Here is a 21,729-nt window from a genome sequence, read left to right as displayed (position 1 = left end):
ACTCTGGATGGCCTTTCTGTTTAATCGTGTGCAGCATTAACAGATACAATGTAAGATACAATGCAAATACAATGTAATCAGAAAGCATAATTCTAGCTGCATGTGGTCCTAGAAAAAAGTACTTCTGTCTTGTCAGTATTAAGTAAAAGGAAGTTAATAAGGATCCAGTGTATAATGTCCTTTACACATTCCTCAACTTTATTAAGCTGGTGTCTGTTATCTGGCTTTGATGAAACATACAACTGCGTGTTACATAATTTTATGCAGAGGTAGCATATATAAAGAACAGAGAATTGGGCCTAAAACAGACCCTTGCAGAACACTAAACTTTACCTCAGTATGGACAGAGAAGCCAATATTTATTGGCAAAATGGCAGCTCTCCCAACACCCATACTATCTTCAAAACCTTTTATTCTCTTCTCCGTCCACCTCCTCCTTCTTCCCCTTCCTCTCTCACTGCAGATGACTTTGCCACTTTCTTTTCCGACAAGGACACATCAATCAGGAACCAGTTCTCAACCCCAAACATGCATAGACCGGCTCCTCCTCCATGTAACTCCCAACAGGCCTCCTTCTCTCCCCTCTCAGGGACTGATGTCTCAAAACTCCTCCTCTCTAGCCGTCCCACAACCTGTCCTCTTGACCCTATCCATTCTCACCTTCTTCAGTCCATCTCTCCCACACTATTACCTGCACTCACACACATCTTTAACACATCCCTCTCTACTGGCACATACCCTACCTCATTTAAGCAGGCCCGGGTTACCCCACTACTTAAAAAACCATCACTTAACCCTGCTGCAGTTGACAACTACAGACCTGTTTCCCTCCTCCCTTTTCTTTCCAAAATCCTTGAAAGAGTTGTTTTTAATCAACTCTCCAATTTTCTCACACAGAACAACCTCCTGGACACCAAGCAGTCTGGCTTCAAGAGCAATCACTCCATGGAGACTGCTCTCCTTTCGGTCACTGAAGCCTTACAACTAGCAAGAGCAACCTCTAGATCATCTGTCCTCATCCTACTCGACCTCTCTGCTGCTTTTCACACTGTGAATCATCAGATCCTCCTGTCAACTCACTCCAGTCTAAGCATCAGTAGAACGGCTCTGCGCAGGGTGGAATCATATCTCTCAGACAGCTCCTTCCAGGTATTGTGTGGAGGGGATGTATTTCTGAAACTCAGCAACTCACAACTGGGGTTCCTCAGGGGTCAGTTCTGGGTCCACTGCTCCTTTCTATTTATACTACATCTCTGGGGCAGGTTACTGAGTATTGAGGTATTGAGGACAGGTATTGAGTCCCATGGCTTCTCATACCATTGCTATGCTGATGACACCCAGCTCTATTTGAACTTCCAGCCTGACGATCCATCTGTCTCTGCACGAATCTCTGCTTGCCTGTCAGACATCTCGGACTGAATGAGGGAACACCACCTTAAGCTCAACTTGGCAAAATCTGAGCTTCTCGTCATACCAGCCTGACCCTCAGTCAACCACAACCTCACTGTACAGCTTGGCTCAACCACACTTAAGCAACCAGAAAAGCCAGGAACCTTGGGGTGATTCTTGATGACAACTTGACCTTTACAGAACACATTTCAACAGCTGTATGGTCCTGTAGGTTCATTCTATACAACATCAAGAAAATCAGACCCAATCTCACCGAACAGGCTACACAGCTATTAGTCCAGGCTCTTGTCATATCAAAACTGGACTATGGCAATGCACTACTCTCAGGTCTCCCAGCCAGCTCCATCAAGCCCTTTCAGATGATTCAGAATGCAGCAGCATACCTCATCTTCAACCAGCCCAAGAGAACCCATGTCACACCCCTCTTCATCTCCCTCAACTGGCTTCCTGTAGCCACCCATATCAAATTCAAGGCCTTGATGCTCATGTACAAGACCTTGTCTGGAACACCACTCTCCTACCTCAACACTCTCCTGAAGGCTTACGTTCCCTCACGCAATCTGCAATCAATCACTGACCGACACTTAGTAGTGCCTACTCAGCGTGGATCAAGGTCCCTTTCCAGAACCATCACACTATCAGTCCCTCAGTGGTGAAATGAACTTCCAACCTCAATCCATACTGGAGAATCTGTCACTATATTCAAAAAACAGCTAAGGACCCACCCCTTCCATGAACACATAAAAAACCCCTAAAGAAAAGAAAAGAAAAAAAAAACAACCTTACTCTGGCACTTAGACCTCTACTCTGTGCACTCTGCTTCTTCTAGAACTCAATTAATAGATCTTGTATGGTAGCACTTGTATTGTTCTCTGCTTAATATATCGCTTTGCTTGTATTTTCTCATTTGTAAGTCGCTTTGGATAAAAGCATCTGCTAAATGAATAAATGTAAATGTATTTACCTCTATAAACCTTTACCTTTACCTAATATTTACCATAATATTTACCTTATTATGATCAGTCAAATAAGACCTAAGCCAGGAGATGGCCGTTCCCTTAATGCCAGCAATATTTTCTAGTCTATCAAGGAGAATAATATGATCAATTGTCTCAAAAGCTACACTAAGGTCAAGCAATACAAGCAAGGAGACACAACCCTTATCAGAGGCCAGTAGTAGGTCATTTACCACTTTACCCAACACTGTCTCTGTGCTAGGATGAGGCCTACATCCTCACTGATACATTTCTTGAATGTTATTCCTATGTAGGTGCATTAGATCAATGTGGTGACCTCATCTCCAGAGCTACAGCCTGAGATCCAAGAGGTGATCTTCACTGCAGAGTCCCTGCCGGAGGTCAACGTAGCGACCTCTGCTCCAGAGCTACAGCCTGAGATACAGAAGGTATTCTCCACTGCAGAGCCCCTGCCAGAGGTCAATGTGGTGACCTCTGCTCTAGAGCTACAGCCTGAGATCCACGAGGTGGTTTCCACTGCTGAGCCCCAGTCAGAGGTCAACATGGCGACCTCCTCCCCAGAGCTTCAGCACAAGACCCATGAGGTTGTCTCATCTCCAGAGCTCCAGCATGAAGTCAAGTTCCTGCTAGAGGTCGATGAGGCAACCTCCCAAGCCATGTTCCTGCCCGAGGTGGAAGAGGTGACCTCCCAACCCACGTTCCTGACCGAGGTCAAAGAGGCGGCCTCCGAAGACATGTTCTCACCCTCGTTCTCGATTCCTGTTTTGCCTCGTTTATGCCCGTTTGATGATTGCCTGACCTTTTGCCTGTTTTTTTTTTTACCATGCTATTGTCTCATGATTTGGATTCATCTGCCTGCCTCTCTTTAATAAAAGCTCTTATCTGCACTTGAATCAATCCTGACCTCCATTTCGTGACATGTAGCTGCTGTGCTACAAATTTTTCTAAGATTTTGGGGATAGAGGGGAGGTTTGATATTGGCCTATAGTTGAACAACTGACAGGGGGCGAAGTCAGGTTTTTTAATCATGGGTTTGATAACTGCTAGTTTAAATGATTTAGGTACATAGCCAGTGTTAAGGGAAGAACTGATTATTTTTAGTAGGGGGATGATTACTTCTGGAATTATCTGTTTGAAGAAACATGTAGGTAAGGGATCTAGTATACAAGTTAATGATTTTGATGAAGAAATGAATGAAATTAGCTCGTTCTCTCTAAGGGGAGTAAAAACATTCGAATCGTTGATCTAATATTGTTATATTATTATCTAAAGGGTTACTTATAAGACTGTCTTGTATTAAATTGATAGTCTGGATTTTTTGTCTAATATTTTCAATTTTGCCAATGAAAACATTCATGAATTCATCACTGCTATATAATGATTGTGTGCATGTTTCTGTGCAGTTTTATTCCTAGTTAATTTTTCTACACTATTAAATGAGAATCTTATTTTCTATCTACAATTAGGGTAGAGAGATTGATCTAGCAAAGAAGAGATTTTCTATAGTTCAGGAGGCTCTCCTTCCATGCTGTTTGAAACACTAGGAATTTTGTTTGATTCCATTCAAGTTCTAATTTTTGAGTGGTCTGTTTTAAGGTGCATGAGTTATCGTTATACCAGGATCCTAGCCTTTTCTGTCTAATTACTTTTGTTTTAAGTGGACCTATTTTATGTAGTGTGTATCAAAACATTGACTGTAAGCATTGGTCGCTTGGTCAAGTTCTTTGGGATCAGATGGTGATCCAGTCATAGCTGATAACGCTGGGAGTTTATTAATAAAACTCTGTGCAGTAGCTGACATGAATGTACGTTTGACGTGGTAGCATGGCAAGGTGCATAAATTATGATTAAGACACATTTTAAATGAGATGAGATAATGATCTGAGATAGCTTCAGACTGTGGAAATGTGACTATATTTTCTATATTTAATCCGTATTTTAAAATTAGGTAAAGACTGTGACCATGTTATACCATGTGTGTCATAATTTCCTCTTGTGCTAGTGTGGGAGTACACAGCATGCTCTGAAGCGCAAGGTTTTTTTTTTTTTTGCTTCAGGGTTTTACAGTAACATTGACTTTGTTTACTTTTGATAGACATTTGTTATGATTTCTGGCCTGTCTCCTTTCTTGTATTGTCATTGGGTGTTTCCCTCATGTGTAATCATTGTTATCAGCTGTTCTGTGTTATCCCCTTGATTACTTTTGGTATTGAAACCCCTCGTGTGTTTAGGTTCAGGGCAAATTATAATTTGCATTCCATATTCATGAATTCAGAATCTGGCCCTGGGGGTTTGTAAATACTAATTAGCAGAATTTACTCAGTATACTATTTTTTTTTTTTTTATTACATATGTTATACTAGTACACAGAACTTCAGTGATGCATAAAACTGTATCCAGGAGGACTAGCTTCATTTAATGCTATGTACTCATTTGGTTTAATCCATATTTCTGTTATGCACATTACATTAAACACCTGATCAGTAATGATTTCATTAACAATAAGTTCTTTAGATGTAAGAGATCTAATATTTAACCCATACTAGCTTCAGATAAAAAATGTTGGCTGTGTATTCAGTATGATCTAAATTTATGTTAATTAGGTTACAAAAACAAACTTTCTGAATATTTGTACATTTCTGTTTAGCTCGGAGAACAGACAGTCTCGATATTTTTGATCTTTTGAGTGATGAGTCAGTGCAGCTAGCAGACAGTCAGTTTAGCCTGCTTGTCTGCTCCCTGGCCTTGGCTCTGGATTGTTACGAGTTAACTAGGCCTTTTCTGAGACTATGAGCTATGCTGCAAGAAATGAGAGCAGCACCTTCCTGAGTGGAATGTATACCGTCCTGCCCTAACAAGCCAGCCTTGCCCTCAAAACTACTCCAATTATCTATAAAGTCCACATTGTTTTCTGAGCACCACCTGGACATTCAGCAGTTCAGCAACCATAACCTACTGTAACCGACATCGGCATGCTGCATTGGGTTGGGGCCAGAGCATATTACTGCATCAGACATTGCCTTTTGTTAATTTACACTCCTCTACAATGTTACTCTTAGTAACGTCTGACAGACGAAGATTACCTGCTATGTCTGGTGCTCTGACTCCTGTTATACACCTAACTATAGCTGCTAGTGCCCCTTAAGGCCTAGCTAATTTCATGTGCCTTAAGATAGAGTCTCCTATAACCAGGGCTCTTTCAGGTTTCTCAGCGGGTGTTTCACTGAGGAGAGAAAACCTGTTAGATACTTGAAGCAGACAGGAGTGGTGCTCCCATGGGCAAGCGTTAGCATTAGCTTTGGCTTTGCTTTTATGCCACCGAGTTGTCACCCATTCACCCCACTGTGAGGTCTCTAATGCCAGAGTTGGGGATTGCTATCTCTGCCTAAGGCATAAAGACTTGCTATCTCTGTCTAATGCATCCCCCACAGAAAATAATGCTGCTCTCACCCTCACTATCCCTCTATAGAGTCTGGATGTACATCTCTAATGCTGAATTCTTCTCTGTCAGGGTGCTGAATAACATACACTTAACACAAATAAAGCTATAATGATGGTGGAAGAATGACTAAACATCCTGCACTCCACATACTGAACAAGCTGAAAGCTTGCCATATTGACTGTTTAACATACCTTAGTCAAAGATTAATTGATATTTTAGATGGATCCGAAGTGGATGGACTCCACTTGCTGTCATCAGTCAAAAAAACAAAAGCATACTTAGAAAAAATGAAAATACCCCAGAAAGGAAAGTGAAACTACAAGAAATGAAAATAATAGTGCAAAATCATTGATGAAAAAGAATGGAACAGTATAGTTTCAATGCTGACAAAGCTCACAGCAAATGATTTAGAAAATAAGAACTCTGTCATGTGTCTACTCAAATCTACATATCTTCAGTCATGCTTGAAAGTTTGTGAAACCTTTAGAATTTTCTACATATCTGCATAAATATGACCCAAAGCATTATCAGATTGTCACACAAGTCCTTAAAGTAGACAATGAGATCCCAATTAAACAAATTAAACAAAAATATTATATTTGGTAATTTATTTATTAAGGAAAATGAGTGGCAAAAGTAGGTGAACTTCTAGGATTAGCAGTTAATTTGAATGTGAAATTAGAGTCAGGTGTTTCCAATCAATTTGATGACAATCAGGTGTGAGTGAGCATCCTGTTTTATTTAAAGAACAGGGATGTATAAAAGTCTGATCTTCACAACACATGTGTGGAAATTTATCATGGCATGAACAAAGGAGATTGCTGCACCATTTCAGTTTGCTAAAGATCACAAGTATAAACCAGAAGGCTGTTGGAAAAGTGTTTTGTGAAAAAAAACAAAATAGAACTTTTTATTTAAATGAGAAGCGTTATGTTTGGAGAAAGGAAAACACTGCATTCCAGCAGAAGAACCTTATCCCATCTGTGAAACATGGTGGTGGTAGTATCATGGTTTGGGCCTGTTTTGCTGCATCAGGGCCAATCAGCCTGCAATCACTGATGAAACAATGAATTCTGAATTATACAGTATCAGCGAATTGTAAAGGAAAATGTCAGGATATCTGTCCATGATCTGAATCTCAAGAGAAAGTGGGTCATGCAAGAACACAACGATGCTAAGCACACAAGTCAGTCTACCAAAGAATGGTTAAAAAAGAATAAAGTTAATGTTTTGGGCTAAAATTCCTCCAAGCCGATGTACAAAACTGATCAACAGTTACGGGAAACATTTAGTTGCAGTTATTTCTGCACAAGGGGGTCACACCACATACTGAAAGCAAAGGTTCACAAATTTTTGCCACTCACAGATATGTAACATTGGATAATTTGCCTCAATAAATAAATGACCAAATATAATATTTTTGTCTCTGTTTTTATCTCGGGGGAGAGATTTCAGCAGTCAGCATCCCATAATGTAAACAGTGACAGTGCTGTACTAAGGTTAAACAAATTACATTTAGTTAATTCCTATCACATTTCCACTAAACCCCTGGGCAGTTCCAGGTAAAAATCATTTTGGGCTTGAGCCCTAGCAATGCCCCTGCCTACAGCTAAGCTTCTATTAGCTATCTATAATTCCTTGAGGACTGAGCATGCACATATATCTCCTTTCATTGGATTTTCTGAATACGGTGTTTACATGCAGCAAATCTTCGATTAAAACAGGCATATTCCAGGGGTGGGAATCAAAATTTGGGGAATTGGAATATTAACAAATAACAAAGCACACATATAAACAAACACACAAAACCCGGAAGTAGTGCCATTAGCTCTGGCAGCCATGAAGGGTAATATACGATAGAATATATGTCAGAACTTCAAAGGTGCAGCTCCCAAAGACACAAGACTCACCAAGGGGCTCCCGGCCTACAATTTTCCCAGGGTCCTGAGCAGAGTTGGGTATAACACATTGCTGTATTCTAATTACTTTTTCTGATAATGCAGTAATGTGATGCATTACATTTTACATTTATGTAATTTGTTTGCAGTTACTGATGTCAATAAAATTACTTATTTGCATTACAAATTTATTGTTAAGAAAACAAAGTAAAATGCATTTTTTAAAAAATAAATCACGTTTTGCATGGCTGCCACGGGCGTAACCTGACCTGGGTACTCAGGGCTGTAGTCCCGAAGATTTTTTCTTTAGCCCCAAATAAAATTACTGAAAGAATTATGAGTTTCATTTTGTAGTGTATTTTTGTAGACTTAGGGTCCAGCAGGCTTCCACTACTAACATCATTAGACTTAACACTAGCATCATTAGAGGAATGGAGCTCAGTATACCAGACCCATGTTCTGCAGCATGAGCGCTCTCGCATTGTGCATACTGGGTAGCTAGCAGTTATTTCAGCATGGTGGTCAGCTAAGGTAGCTGCAGGTTAATCATGGCTATCTACTGCTGCTGTTCTCATACAAGTTGGTCTTGGGCAGCTTCAGCCTGTTGCCAGTCCAGCATACCTGCTGCCTGCTTGTGAAGGCGAAGTATTCTGTCAGGTGGCAGAGAAGGTGGCAGGTGCAAGTTCAAATGCTTTATTTAAAAACTGACAAACAAATCCTGAACGTTAAGCAAGATTGTGATCACAAAACAGGAAAGGCCAGGCAATGTACAAACCGACTAAATCAGGCAAGGCACAATAATCAAAAACTAGAATAGCAACACACAGGATATTGTAACACCTCAGTCCATGAACAGTTCCTCCTTCCACCAGAGGGAGCCGTCACCCGAGTTTCAGTGGTACCTCCTGTTTGGAGCTTTATAGGCCATGCAAGACATTGTGAAGTATTTCCAGCGATATCTGACTTACCAAACCTTTTAAATTGCCATTGTTTTTTTTGTGCATCTACCTTTTTGTCTGTTTATTGGAATTTCCCCTTTTTTCTGTCTGTTGGATTTGTTTGCTATTTATCTGCCTCTGTGTGTTTGGAACCTTGCCTGGACTTAGATTACGACTTTGCCTAACACATTGAATTGTTTTTGGATTGTCTTCTTCAATAAAGATCCTCTGCAACATGGATTGTAACATGCCTCCAGCTATGGATTCCTTACAGAATACTTTATCTGACCAGAAATCCAGTGGAGGTTACACAGCTCCAAGCCACCATCACCTATCACAACGAGATATTACAGGGATTTCAAGAACAACCGAATCTCCAAGCTGCTAACGAACATCTGATGTGTTATATCCATTCATTGCCTTAGCCATGCCTGAAAATTTGCTGGATCTGCCAACAAATGCAAGGGATTTCTGAGGCAATGTTCCATATTTTTCTCTCCTCAACCCGACGCATTTAATCAAGAAACGGCTAAATGTGCTTTTATGTTGAGTCTGCTTACAGGTAAGGCATTGGAGTGGGCCACCACAGTTTGGGATAAGGATGAACAAATTCATAAATCCTTCACATATTTTTCACAACAGATTAAGGAAATTTTTTAATACCCTGAATGTGGAAGAGACATTTCTGTGCAGTTATTATATTTATGGTAAGGGAAATTATGTGCAGCTGATTAAGCAGTACAATTTCTTATGTTAGCAGCACAGAGCAGTTTGAACGATATCACTCTCAAATCAGTGTTACATGAAGGATTAAATCCCATACTGCAAACTGAACTGGCATACAAAGAAGGCTCATTAACTCTGTCCGAGTACATTACCTTAGCCATTAAAATCGATAATCTCATGTGCAATCAGCCATGCTCCAGTTCACTCAAGCATTTCTCCACTACTGCCTCATCTCCAGTTACATCGAATTGGATGAGCCCATACAAATTGGATGTACGAGGGTACCTGAGGAGGAACGCCAGCACAGACAAGACAAGGGGTTATGCTTTTATTGTGGCCAACTTAGACATAGTTGTAACACAACTATGTTACATGTTATGTTACGGCCCAAATAAAACCAGAGCCTTAGCTGGATCTTCTCAAAGATTGAGCATTACATTCAATTCCATTTCCAGTCACAATTGAACTCTTCCTGTGACCATTTTTACTGAAGATACACAATCATGTATTACAGTGCTAATAGATTCAGGGGCTGCATTAAACCTTATTCATCAGCAGTTACCAAATTTAGTATCACTACTTCATGATATAATCCTCCCGTCCACATCACTGCAGTAGATAATGTAAATAAAGGCACGGGACAGATAACCCATCAAACCATCCCTATTCAGATCCAAGTAGGACTTTTCCATGTTGAAACAATAACACTCTATGTCAACACATCTCCTTGCCATCCGATTATACTAGGATGATCCATGATCCATTGATTTCCTGGAAAAAGGGGAATTGCTGCATTGGTCTCCATTTTGTCAAGTTGTCTAACCACAGAGTACCACATGTCTAACCACATGGTATTGTCTAACCACAGAGTTAGACAATACCATGCCTGACCACAAGTGTAGAAAGTCCCCTGTCTAACACCCACACTCACATCCTAGAGGAATATTCTGAATTCATGGAGGCATTTACAAAAGAAAAAGCCACCCAATTGCCACTGCACAGACCTGGTGACTGTGCCATAGACTTACTACCCAATGCAACCCCCCTGTCTGTCCCTGAAACGCAGACTATGGAAGATTACATAGCGGAAGCATTAGCATCAGGCTTCATCCGTACTTCTACATTACCTCCTGCTGCCAGAATTTTCTTTGTGGAAAAAAGACTACAGGTGTTTGAACACCATCACAGTTAAATATCACTATCCCCTACCATTAGTCCCATATGCCTTATAACAACTTAGAGAAGCCAGGATTTTTACTAAGCTGGATCTCAGAAGTGCCCACAACTTGGCAATTTGCCTTCAGTTTTTCACTCATTCATCAATGACATTTTCAGAGACCTTCTCAAAAGTTATGTAATGGCTTACATTGATGATATCCTCATGTACTCGAAGACCAGGGATGATCATATTCAATAAGTGAAGACAGTGCTCAACTGTCTACTCAACCACCATCTATATGTGAAAACAGAAAAATGAGAGTTTCATACCACCACCACAGTCTTCTTAGGATTTCACATCAGCCCCAGAGGAGTAGAGATGGATGAGTCCAAAGTCCAGGCAGTCACGGAGTGGCTAGCTCCCACAACCATCAGGGAACTACAGCGGTTTTTTGGGTTTGAAAACTTTTACAGGAGATTTATAAGAAACTTCAGCACCATCACAGCCTCACTCACTGCATTACTCAGGGGAAAACCTAGGAAGCTGACTTGGCCTGAGAGTGCACAAGAGGCTTTTAAAATACTCAAGTCTAGTTTTACCACTGCTCCCATCTTGAAGCACCCAGATACAGATCTCCTTTTCATAGTAGAAGTGGATGCTTCGGACTGTGGCATCGAGGCTGTACTCCCTCAGCGTCATGGTTCTCCAGGTAAACTCTACCCATGTGCTTTTTTCTCCAGAAAACTCACTTCTGCTGAAATTAATTACAATGTAGGACAAGGAACAAGGAACCGCTGCCCATCAAAGCTGCCCTAGAGGAGTGGAGACACTGGTTGGAGGGCACCCGTATCAAGTCATGACAGACCACAAGAACCTGGGGTATATTAAGGGTGCCAAGAGAATGAATCCACGACAGACCAGGTGGGCACGCTTCTTTACCCAATTCAATTTCACTGTTATTTATCGTACGGGAATAGCAAAGCAGATGCCCTGTCATGAAGATATGATCCAGTTTATTCATCACCCCACCCAGAACCCATTCTGTCATCATCGCACCCATCAACTAGGACATTATGGAGGAAATTCAATGTGGACAACAGGTTGAACCACCACCATTGGAATGTCCACCCAACAGGCAGTATGTACCCCAAGATCTCAGAGGGTCTTACAATGGGGGCATACATCCCTAGGCTCTTGTCATCCAGGGATTCAAAGAACCACAACACCGGTATGTAATTCTTTCTGTTGGCCCACTCTTTTCCATGATGTGACTCCTTATATTAATGCCTGCTATGTCTATGCACAGTCAGAACTCCCCATCAACTCCCTGCAGGGCTGCTGGAACCTCTGCCCATTCCTTAATGACCATGGTCAAACCCAGCAATAGACTTTATTACCGATCTCCCAAATACCAATGGTTTCACTGTCATCTGTGTCATTGTTGATTGTTTTTCTGTATCATGTCATCTGATCCCCATGAAAGGTCTTCCCACAGCTCTGGAGACTGCAGAGGCCCTGTTCAACCAGCTTTTAACAGTATATGGACTCCCAGACGATACTTTTACTGACCAGGGACCACAGTTCACATCACAGGTATGGAAGGAGTTTTGTCACCATTTGAATATCAATGTCAGTTTAACATCTGGCTATCACCCTCAGGCTAATGGTCACAAGGAGAGAGTTAACCAGGAAACTGGATGCTACTTGTGTTCCTATTGTAGTCATGAACAGCACCAGTGGAGCACCTTCCTGCCATGGAGTATGCACAGAACTCCATTACACACTCATCCACAGGACTAACCCCGTTTCAATGTGTTCTGGGTTATCAACCTCCAATTTTCCCTTGGTCTAGAAAACCATCAGAGGTGCCCTCAGTGGACGACTGGATTAGGAAGAGTGAGAGGGTGTGGGACAGCGCCCATGTCTGGCTTCAGCAAGCAATCAGGAGACAGAAGATTCAAGCAGGCCACTGGAGGTGTCCCCACCCTAATTACCAGCCTGGCCAGATGGTATGGCTCAAAGGATCTACATCTGAGGCTGCCTAGCAGGAAGCTCAGTCCAAGGTACATAGTGACCTATAGACTAGAGCTTCCTGGTGATTATCACATCTCTCCTTCCTTCCATATATCCCTTATGAAACCGTCACTCCCTGCACCGGAGCCTGTAACTACTGAATCAATGCCACATCCAACATTGGAAATCGATGGCTCCCCTGCCTATCTCATCTGAGAGAGCCTAGATTCCCGTAGGCTAATTGGTTACATTACCTTGTGGACTGAGAGGGTTATGGTCCTGAGGAGAGATCATGGGTAGCAACCTAAGACATTCTGGATCCCTTGCTCATCGGGGACTTCCATGGTGATAATCCAGACCGACCAGCACCTAGACCAAGGGGATAGCCCAGGAGAAGAACACCTGGAGGTGTTCCTAGAGGTGGGGAATCTGTAACACCTCAGTCCATGAACAGTTCCTCCGTCCACCAGAGGGAGCCATCACCTGAGTTTTAGTGGCACTTCCTGTTCTCTGGAATTATAACACATTGTGAAGTATTGCCAATGATATCTGCCTTACCAAGCATTTTCCATTGCCATTGTTTTTCTTGTGCATCGATCTTTTTGCCTGTTTATTAGGAATTTTACCCTTTTGTCTATCTATTGGATTTGTTTGCTATTTTTCTGCCTCTATGTGTTTGAAACCTTTCCTGGACTTTGATTACAACTTTACCTGACACCTTGGATTGTTTTTTGATTGTCTTCTACAATAACATGGATTCTAATATTCAGCTATGGATTCCTTACAGATATAAAGCTTAAATACATCGTAACACTAAAACACAATGGCTTAAATACACACACTAATAAAGGTAAGAACTGGAAATAGGTGAGAGTAATCATGACACATTACGAAGACAACCAATGACAAGACAAAAGAAACAAAAAGCATGCAGCATGCACTGAGGAAAGGAATGTGTGACAGTCTAAAAGTGTATGAAGAAGATTCTATGACTGTGTGGCTATAGAATGTTTTAAAAACCAAATTCTATGCAATGGGCCACATCATAAGCATTTTTGTGAGACCCTCAAGAGCCATAATCAAAGTCTATAATTTTTTTCAACTTATTGAACATTGCTATCAACTAACATTGACAACCTAGGCTCTGAGATTAGAATATATGTTTCTTGAAAAAGAAGGGCTAATTTTTTTTTAATGAATGCATTCCTTTGTTTAATCTCATTTTATTGAATACCAGCTGCTGTGATGAGTAATATGCTTAGTCAATTGGGATGTTTAACTGTCACAAAGGTATTTTATGCCAATGTTATTAATACAGTCCTCTCTGAAAATATTGGAATGGCAAGGCCTATTCCTTTGTTTGTGCTATACACTGAAGACATTTGGGTTTAATATCAAAAGATGAATTTGAGATGATATATCAGAATTTCAGCTTTCATTTCATGTTTACATTTCATGTTTACATCTAGATTTACAACTGAGAACATGACACCTTGGGTGGCATAATTTTAGCATTTGTGATTTTAAAGTAAATTAAATAAATAACACTTCATATTTGACTTCATATCCCTTGCATCCAATAACACTATCAAGGTGGGTGATTGACTTGGCCAGCCTAAAACCTTCCACTTTTTCCTTTGTTGTGTAGGCATTGTGTTTTGGGTCATTGTCTTGCTACATGATGAAGTTCCTCCCAGTGTGTTTGTGTGTGTTTTCCTGTCTTCCACTGTGTGCTTTTTTCCCCCTATAATTCTTTCTTTCTTTCTTTCTTTCTTTCTTTCTTTCTTTCTTTCTTTCTTTTTCCTTTCTTTCTTTCTTTCTTTCTTTCTTTCTTTCTTTCCCTGTATGCCTTTTTTTTTTTAGGATGATTAAGGGAAATATGGGGTAATTTAGAAGCAAGCATTTCACTGGTTGTAATGACTAGTGTTTTTCAGTCTTTTGTCTCCCTCAGTGTGAGTGAATCAGAAACACACATACACACTCACAGTCACACTCATATACACACACAGGAGAGAGGAGGGTGTAGTAAAATTGCATGTTTTTCACATTCTGCTCTAAAGGGTGTACCCCCTGTAGTCTCAAGCACACTGCACATAAGCCCCCCCCCCATCTCTCTCTCTCTCTCTCTCTCTCTCTCTCTCTCTCATATGTTATCTAATCTATATCCCCTGCACTTAATAATAGACAATCACCCACTAACACTCCCATTCTTATCAGCAGCTACAGCTGCAACTCAACAAAAGTGTGAAAGGGAACACCATTAATAGCAATTCCTTTCTTTCATTCACTCCCTACATGTCTCTCTGTTCTCTTTTATCCAGTTGGTATTTGTAAGGGAGAAAGGCTAAAACGTGCACAATTAACTGCAAGGAATGTTCAGAGTAGCTCCCAATGGTTCTTTAGCAAAACTCTTCCATTTATGTAATATTTTAATGTTGTGTTAACCTAATTTTTGATCAAATTTATTTTTAGTCTGTTGATCTGTTGAATGGGTGAGCTTGTTTGATCTTAAGATCACTTTTATTTTCTGTTGCCTTTAGTAGGATTTGCCATATAAATGTACTTATGACCTTTTCCTATTTTGTGACTCCATGTCTAGCATAAATAAGCCACCATACCTTAGGCAGGGTATTCAGATTAAATATGTATTCAGAATCTGGATAGGTCCATTTTGGACTGTGCAAATTACTAAAAGGTGGTTATTATTTCTTGAAATATCAAGTAAAAAAGTCAGAGTTGCTTTAATTTTACATACAAGGATATTATGTGATATATGACATCTGATGCATGCTTGATGAGCCCATAACCTTCTAAGTTGAAGCAACAAATCAAAAATAAATAATAATGCCTAATTAGTAAGGAAACAGCAGAAATAATTACTGAAGATATTCTGTATTTCTAGGAATTATTTTTCTTGCTAGTTACAGTCAATACTACTGTCAGTTGTTTGTCACCATTTGTCTTCCCCAATTCACCAAATGAGTATGGGGATGAGGAAGGCATTTAAATTAGAGTACAAGCAGAAAAGGCTTTATTAGAAATAAAAGACAGACAGACATAAATAGATAGATAGCAGTAGTTGGTTAATGCTGATTAGCCAGCTGCTCTTTGTGCCCACTCAAAGTGTGCATAGTGTGTGTGCTTGTGTGGGTGAGTCTGTCCCTATTATGCCAGAGGGATACTGTATTAATCCCATCCCCCATTTGATCCCAACACAGGAGAGCTGTGAGTGGAAACAAAATATATAAATTCATTGCATTCTTCCATACATCAATAGATGTGTGTACACATAGAAGAAGCCTTTATTGGTCACATATACAGTGGCAAGAAAAAGCATGTGAACCTTTTGGAATTTCATGGTTTTCTGAATAAATTGGTCATAAAGTGTGATCTGAGCTTCATCTAAGTCAAGGGTATTGACAAATATAATGTGTTTAAAATAATAACACAAATAAAATTCTGATCCCTCATGTCTTTATTGAGAACAACCAAAAAAAACCTCATAGTGCTTGTGGAAAAAAATTGTGAACCCTTGAGTTAATGACCTCAAAAAAGCTAATTGGAGTCTCGTTAAGAAAATGAGTTTGCAGGTGTGGACTACAGCTACTTTGACAGATAAAAACCCCTCAAACTTTTGGAGTTTGCACTGCACAAGAAGCATACGCTTATGTGAGCCATGTCTCACCAAAAAGAGCTTTCAGAGGAGCTACAATCAAGACAAATTGTTGATTTACATAAAGCTGGCAAGGGTTACAAACTGATTTCAAAGACTTTAGAAATTCACCAGTCTACAGTTAGGCAAACATTCTACAAATTGAGACACTTTGGGACTGTTGCTACTCTACCAAGAAGTGGGTGCCCAGTCAAAATGACACCAAGAGCACAACGAAGACTCATCAATGAGGTAAAGAAACAACCCCGAATGACAGCCAAAGATTTGAAGGCATCATTGGAACTGACTAACATCTCTGCTCATGAGTCTACAATACGTAAAACATTGAACAAGCAGGGTATCTACGGCAGGACACCATGAAGAAAGCCACTGCTTAATAAAAAGAATATTGCTGCACGCCTAAAGTTTGCAAAATAGTACATTGACACTCCACAATTGGCAAAATGTTTTGTGGACTGATGAAACTAAGATTGTACTATTTGGAAAAACCACACAGCACTACATCTGGCATAGAAAGGGCACGGCATATCATCATGAAAACATCATCCCAACCATAAAGTATGGTGGAGGAAACATCATGATTTGGCCCTGCTTTGCTGCATCAAGGCCTGCCCAGCTTTCAATCATTGAGGGGTGAATTCCCAAGTATATCAGACAATTCTTCAGGATAATGTGAGAATGTCTGTACGTCAGCTGAAACTGTATAGAACTTGGGTGATGCACCAGGACAATGACCCAAAACACCAGAGCAAGTCAACAACAAAATGGCTTCAGAAAAACAAAATACACCTTTTGGAGTGGCCAAGTCAGAGCCCAGACCTCAACCCAATAGAGATGCTATGGAATGACTTGAAGAGAGTCAGACACATGAGACATCCAAAGAATATGACAGAGCTAAAGCAGTTCTGCCAGGAAGAATTGGCTAAAATTCCTCCTGAACGATGTGCAGGTCTGATCCACAGCTACAGGAAGCACCTGGTTGAGACTATTGCTGCCAAGGTGGGGTCAACCAGTTATTAATTGTAAGGGTTCACTTACTTTTTCCACTGCCATTTTGAATGTTGAATGAGTTTGTTCAATAAAGACATGAGGGATCAGAATTTATTTTGTGTTATTATTTTAGGCACATTATATTTGTCAATACCCTTGACTTAGATGAAGATCAGATCACATTTTATGACAAATTTATTCAGAAAACTATGAAATTCCAAAAGTTTCACATACTTTTGCTTGCCACTGTACATTACAGCACAGTGAAATTCTCTTCTTTGCATATCCCAGCTTGTTGGGGTCAGAGCATAGGGTCAGCCATGATATAGCACCCCTGGAGCACGGAAGGTTAAGGGCCTTGCTAAGGGGCCCAACAGTGGCAGTTTGGTGGTGCTGGAGCTTGAACCTCTGACCTTCTGATCAGTAACCCAGAGTCTTAACCATTGAGCCACGACTGCCCTATTATGGTTGCATATTAATGCATAAACAAAACATCTGTCCATACTCGACCTTTCTTACAGTTCCACAGGTATTCATAGTAATATAGAATGTTCTTCTGCCAAAGTGTAATAGTGTGCAAAGTCTTGTTGGCATATCTTAACACCTACAGTAAAAAACAAGAAAGGGACTGAAAAATTAGGCAGAATATAGGGGATAATCCTTCAGTTATACTATAAAAAAGACTGGAAGTACATTTTTGGACAACATGATTTTAGTAGTCAGTATTACAAACCATTAGTAAAAATGATTGAGTTTGGTTGCTATGGTTGTATATTTAGCTTTGTCGCTTGACTTAAGTCAGTGATGGGTTCTGTGAAAAAGGAGTGGCTAGGAAGGGATGAATAGAGAGAGATTTTTTAGAAAAGCAATACAGAAGCTTTTTCTGGGCTGTAGTCCAAGATTGTTGCCATGGTTACAATAACTGGCCAGTAAAATAAGTGCAGAATCAGAATAGAAATATACAGAAAAGAATTGTCAGAAAAAGTAACAGTGTAAAAAAAACATGCACCACTAGAGCACATTTCAATTCAAATAAATAACAACTCCAATTTATTCAAATCTTTAAAAGAATATTTCACAACATGTGTACAATCTATAATATCATATTATAGAGTAAGGATTTTTTGATATGTCTCCAATGACAGTTTCTCGAATATTAAAATGCTCAAAAAATGAATATATCACGCTGTCAGGTAATCAGGGTGGAAACGGACGCAAGTACAGTAAAAAAACTTTAACGAAGAAGGCAGGCAGACAAATCCAATATGTAGAGCAATATCAACATCCAAAGTCAGGCGTGGGTCAGGCGATCTGCAAAGAGGCTAAACTAGGCAGAACAAGAATCAGAAACACGAGGACGAAAAAAGGATCAAGAAACTATGCTGTCGACCTCTAACTGGAACTAAAATGCATAATGTAATAAAATATGCATAATATAATAAAGTATGAAAAAAGTGAAAATTAAATTCATTATTCATCAAAGATGCACTAACATACTGTTTTCTCATCTGACCTCTATGTGCATTCAGAAGGGTGCTCTTCATCAAACATGCACCACCTCGTTGGTCTCAGGTTGGAGCTCTGCAGATGAAGTTGCCACGTTGACCTTCGGCTGGAGCTCTGCAGGGGAGACCACCTGGTCTCAGGCTGAAGCTCTGGAGATGAGGTCATCAGGTTGACCTCCGGCTGGAGCTCTGCATGGGGAGGCCGCTGGCTTCTGGCTGGAGCTTTGCAGGGATGGAGGCCGCCCAGTCGGTCTCTGGAGGGAGCTCTGCAGGAGAGGACACCTTGTTGGTGTGGAGCTGGGCTGTGGAGGCCGCCTTGTCGGCCTCATTATAGTAGTTGGTGAACGGCCTCGCTGGTTCATCCTTCAGGCTGGCCCTCCCCCCAAAAAATTCTAAATTGAAACAAAAATCTGCTTTCCTCTAGATCACTCTCATGAGGCATATGAACTCAACTATGCTCCCTAGGCCCATGGTTCCGGTGGTGACCAGGAGCTCAGCCCATTGGCAGGCTGAGCCAGAGAGCCAGGACATGAGCCATTGTCCCTCCTTAGGTTTTAGGCTCGACAAACTCTCAAAATAAATTTGGCTCTGAAGCAGAAATCCTTTTAAAAGGTTTTCAGAGCCAGCAAAGGGGTCCTGAGCATACATAAAAGTTCAGTGGGAAAAATGGATCAAGATAGGTGCCAGCATGGTCATCCTGGCATATTTTGTCAGGTAATCAGGATGCAAGTGCAGTAAAAAGCTTGAATGAAGGAGGGAGGCAGACAAATCCAATACAATGATCAATATCAACATCCAAAGTCAGGCATAGGTATTAACTAGGCAGAACCAGAATCAGAAATGGAGGATGAAAACAGGATCAATCCATCCATCCATTCTCTATACCACTTATCCTACAAGGTTGCAGGGAACCTGGAGCCTATCCCAGGGGGCATTGAGCACGATGCACCCTGACAGGGTGCCAGTCCATTGCAGAGCACAATCACATACATATTCATACACTATGGACACATTGGACATGCCAATCAGCCTACCATGCATGTGTTTGGACTGGGGGAGGAAACTGGGGGGTATTCCAGAAAGCAGGGTTAACTTACATAAACTCTGCTTACATACCCTGCTTGCATACAAACTTACATAAACATAAACCCTGAACTCTTGGTTGATTAACCCAAACCTTGCTTACTCTGAGTATGTCGGTTCCAGAACACCGGTTAGGAGTAAGTTCAATCAACCTCCAGTTGGTAACTCAGAGTTAATGTGTGTGCACAACGAGTACATCAAGACATTATCAATGGATCATAGGTTTCAGGAGTCACCATGGAAACCCATGGCGAAAAAAAGCAAGCTGCATACTTCAGTGAAGCAGAGTTAGTGGTTTTAATGCATGCTAATGAGGAATATAAGCCATTTATACAAAACAAAAAGTACCACTGCATCGGACAGAGAGTTGGCTTGGAAAAAAGTAATGTTTAATTTACTCGATAGTAAATGCATATATTTATAAGTTCATATAAGTTTCCTTTCATTGTGATGCTAAATTAAACATTGATCCTATTAGACCTGTGTCAAAACATTTAATAGATATGTCTTTACTTTTAGCCCTCCATCAATTTATTAACATTGTACATAGTACAAATAATATAATAGGCTTTATATTTTATCAGGTGTAATCCTTCTGGACCCAGAAGAACTTGGAGACAAGTCAAAATGAAACACAAAAAGATAATAGTTCATAAACTTCCTAAATTGTAAGGTTACAATTTAGGAAGTTTATGAAATATTATCTTTTTTGTGTTTCATTTTGACTAGAAAAGTTATTATAGAAGATTGGGCCAATTAGTTTGATAACTAATTAATTAGTTAGTTAACTAATTGGCCCAATCTTCTATAATAACTTTTCTCTTAGGTCTATATAGCCACAGGAAGAAGGCAGAGGCCTGTAAAATGGGTGGTGGACCACCAGCACCTTCACCTCACTCTGGCTAAGGAGCTGGCATGGTCCCTTAATCAAGGGGGCAGTTCCAGGTGGCAGTTCATCAGAGTCAGCTACCTCCCATAATATAAGTGGCTTGGTAAAATGTGTGTTGCACAGGGGTGGGCAATCTTATCTGGAAAGGGCCAGTGTGGGTGCAGGTTTTCATTCCAACCAAACAGGAGGCACATATTTGCTGTTTATAAAGGCAAATATGTCGATTGTTTCTCCACCTATGAGTGCAGATGAGGACTCGCTCGAGCTGTACATGGTGCAGTTGGAATTGGACCCCGTGGAGAAACAGATCCACAACCTAATCGACAAGCAGGCCTAGCTGCATGACTGAAGAACCGCGCTAGAAACATCTCGTGCTATCGCCAAAAAATCTAATGTAAGCATGCAGCAACGTACTATCCCTCCCAGCACCTCTACGGTGTGTGTTTCACTGTGCAGGGACCGTGCACCCAGGACGTATCCAGCCTAGGTCTCCATCACGCCGGAGCGTGCACCAGCAGCGGGAGGCGCGGGCCAGACCCAGGGTAAGGATCTCTCCCCCTCCACTACCATCAGTCTTTGAGCTGAAAGGTTCAGTAGATGCTCTGCCTTAAATGAGTAGTTAATATCATGGTGTAATGAACAGAGTCTGCTCTTTGTTAATAATTGGAATCTGTTTTGGGAGAGTCCCTGGTTGTTCCGTGCTGATGGCCTGCACCGCAGCAGACTGGGAGTGGAACTCCTGTCAGACATCTCCAAAACTTCCAACATCAAAAACATTTATCACATGTTGCATTTGTAGTCCACCCTATCGAGACTGTGTCTGTTCCACGAGCTAAACAAATACATAGAAATATTCTGACAGTTTTCAGAAAGTAACCTGATTAACATAACATTTTATCATACTGAAGCACAGATAGCACCTTTGATCTAAAGCTGTTAAACATTGTTGTTAAACTATTAAAAAACTGTTAAACATTAGATTTCTTATGTCTAAGGCACTTATTTTTAATGAAACCATTACTGATC

The 21,729-nt window shown here is 40.7% G+C and overlaps 1 pseudogene; it reads right to left on the bottom strand.

Annotated features, from left to right (window-relative positions):
* Positions 1-5,146: 5,146 nt before the first annotated feature.
* Positions 5,147-20,063, bottom strand: LOC128634078 (uncharacterized; annotated as a pseudogene).
* Positions 20,064-21,729: the final 1,666 nt, after the last annotated feature.

The sequence above is a fragment of the Ictalurus punctatus genome, chromosome 12, assembly GCF_001660625.3.
Source record: "Ictalurus punctatus breed USDA103 chromosome 12, Coco_2.0, whole genome shotgun sequence".
Classification (NCBI taxonomy): Eukaryota; Metazoa; Chordata; class Actinopteri; order Siluriformes; family Ictaluridae; genus Ictalurus; species Ictalurus punctatus.
The sequence above is the reverse complement of the archived record's forward strand: the minus strand, read 5'-3'. Positions and strand labels throughout refer to the sequence as shown.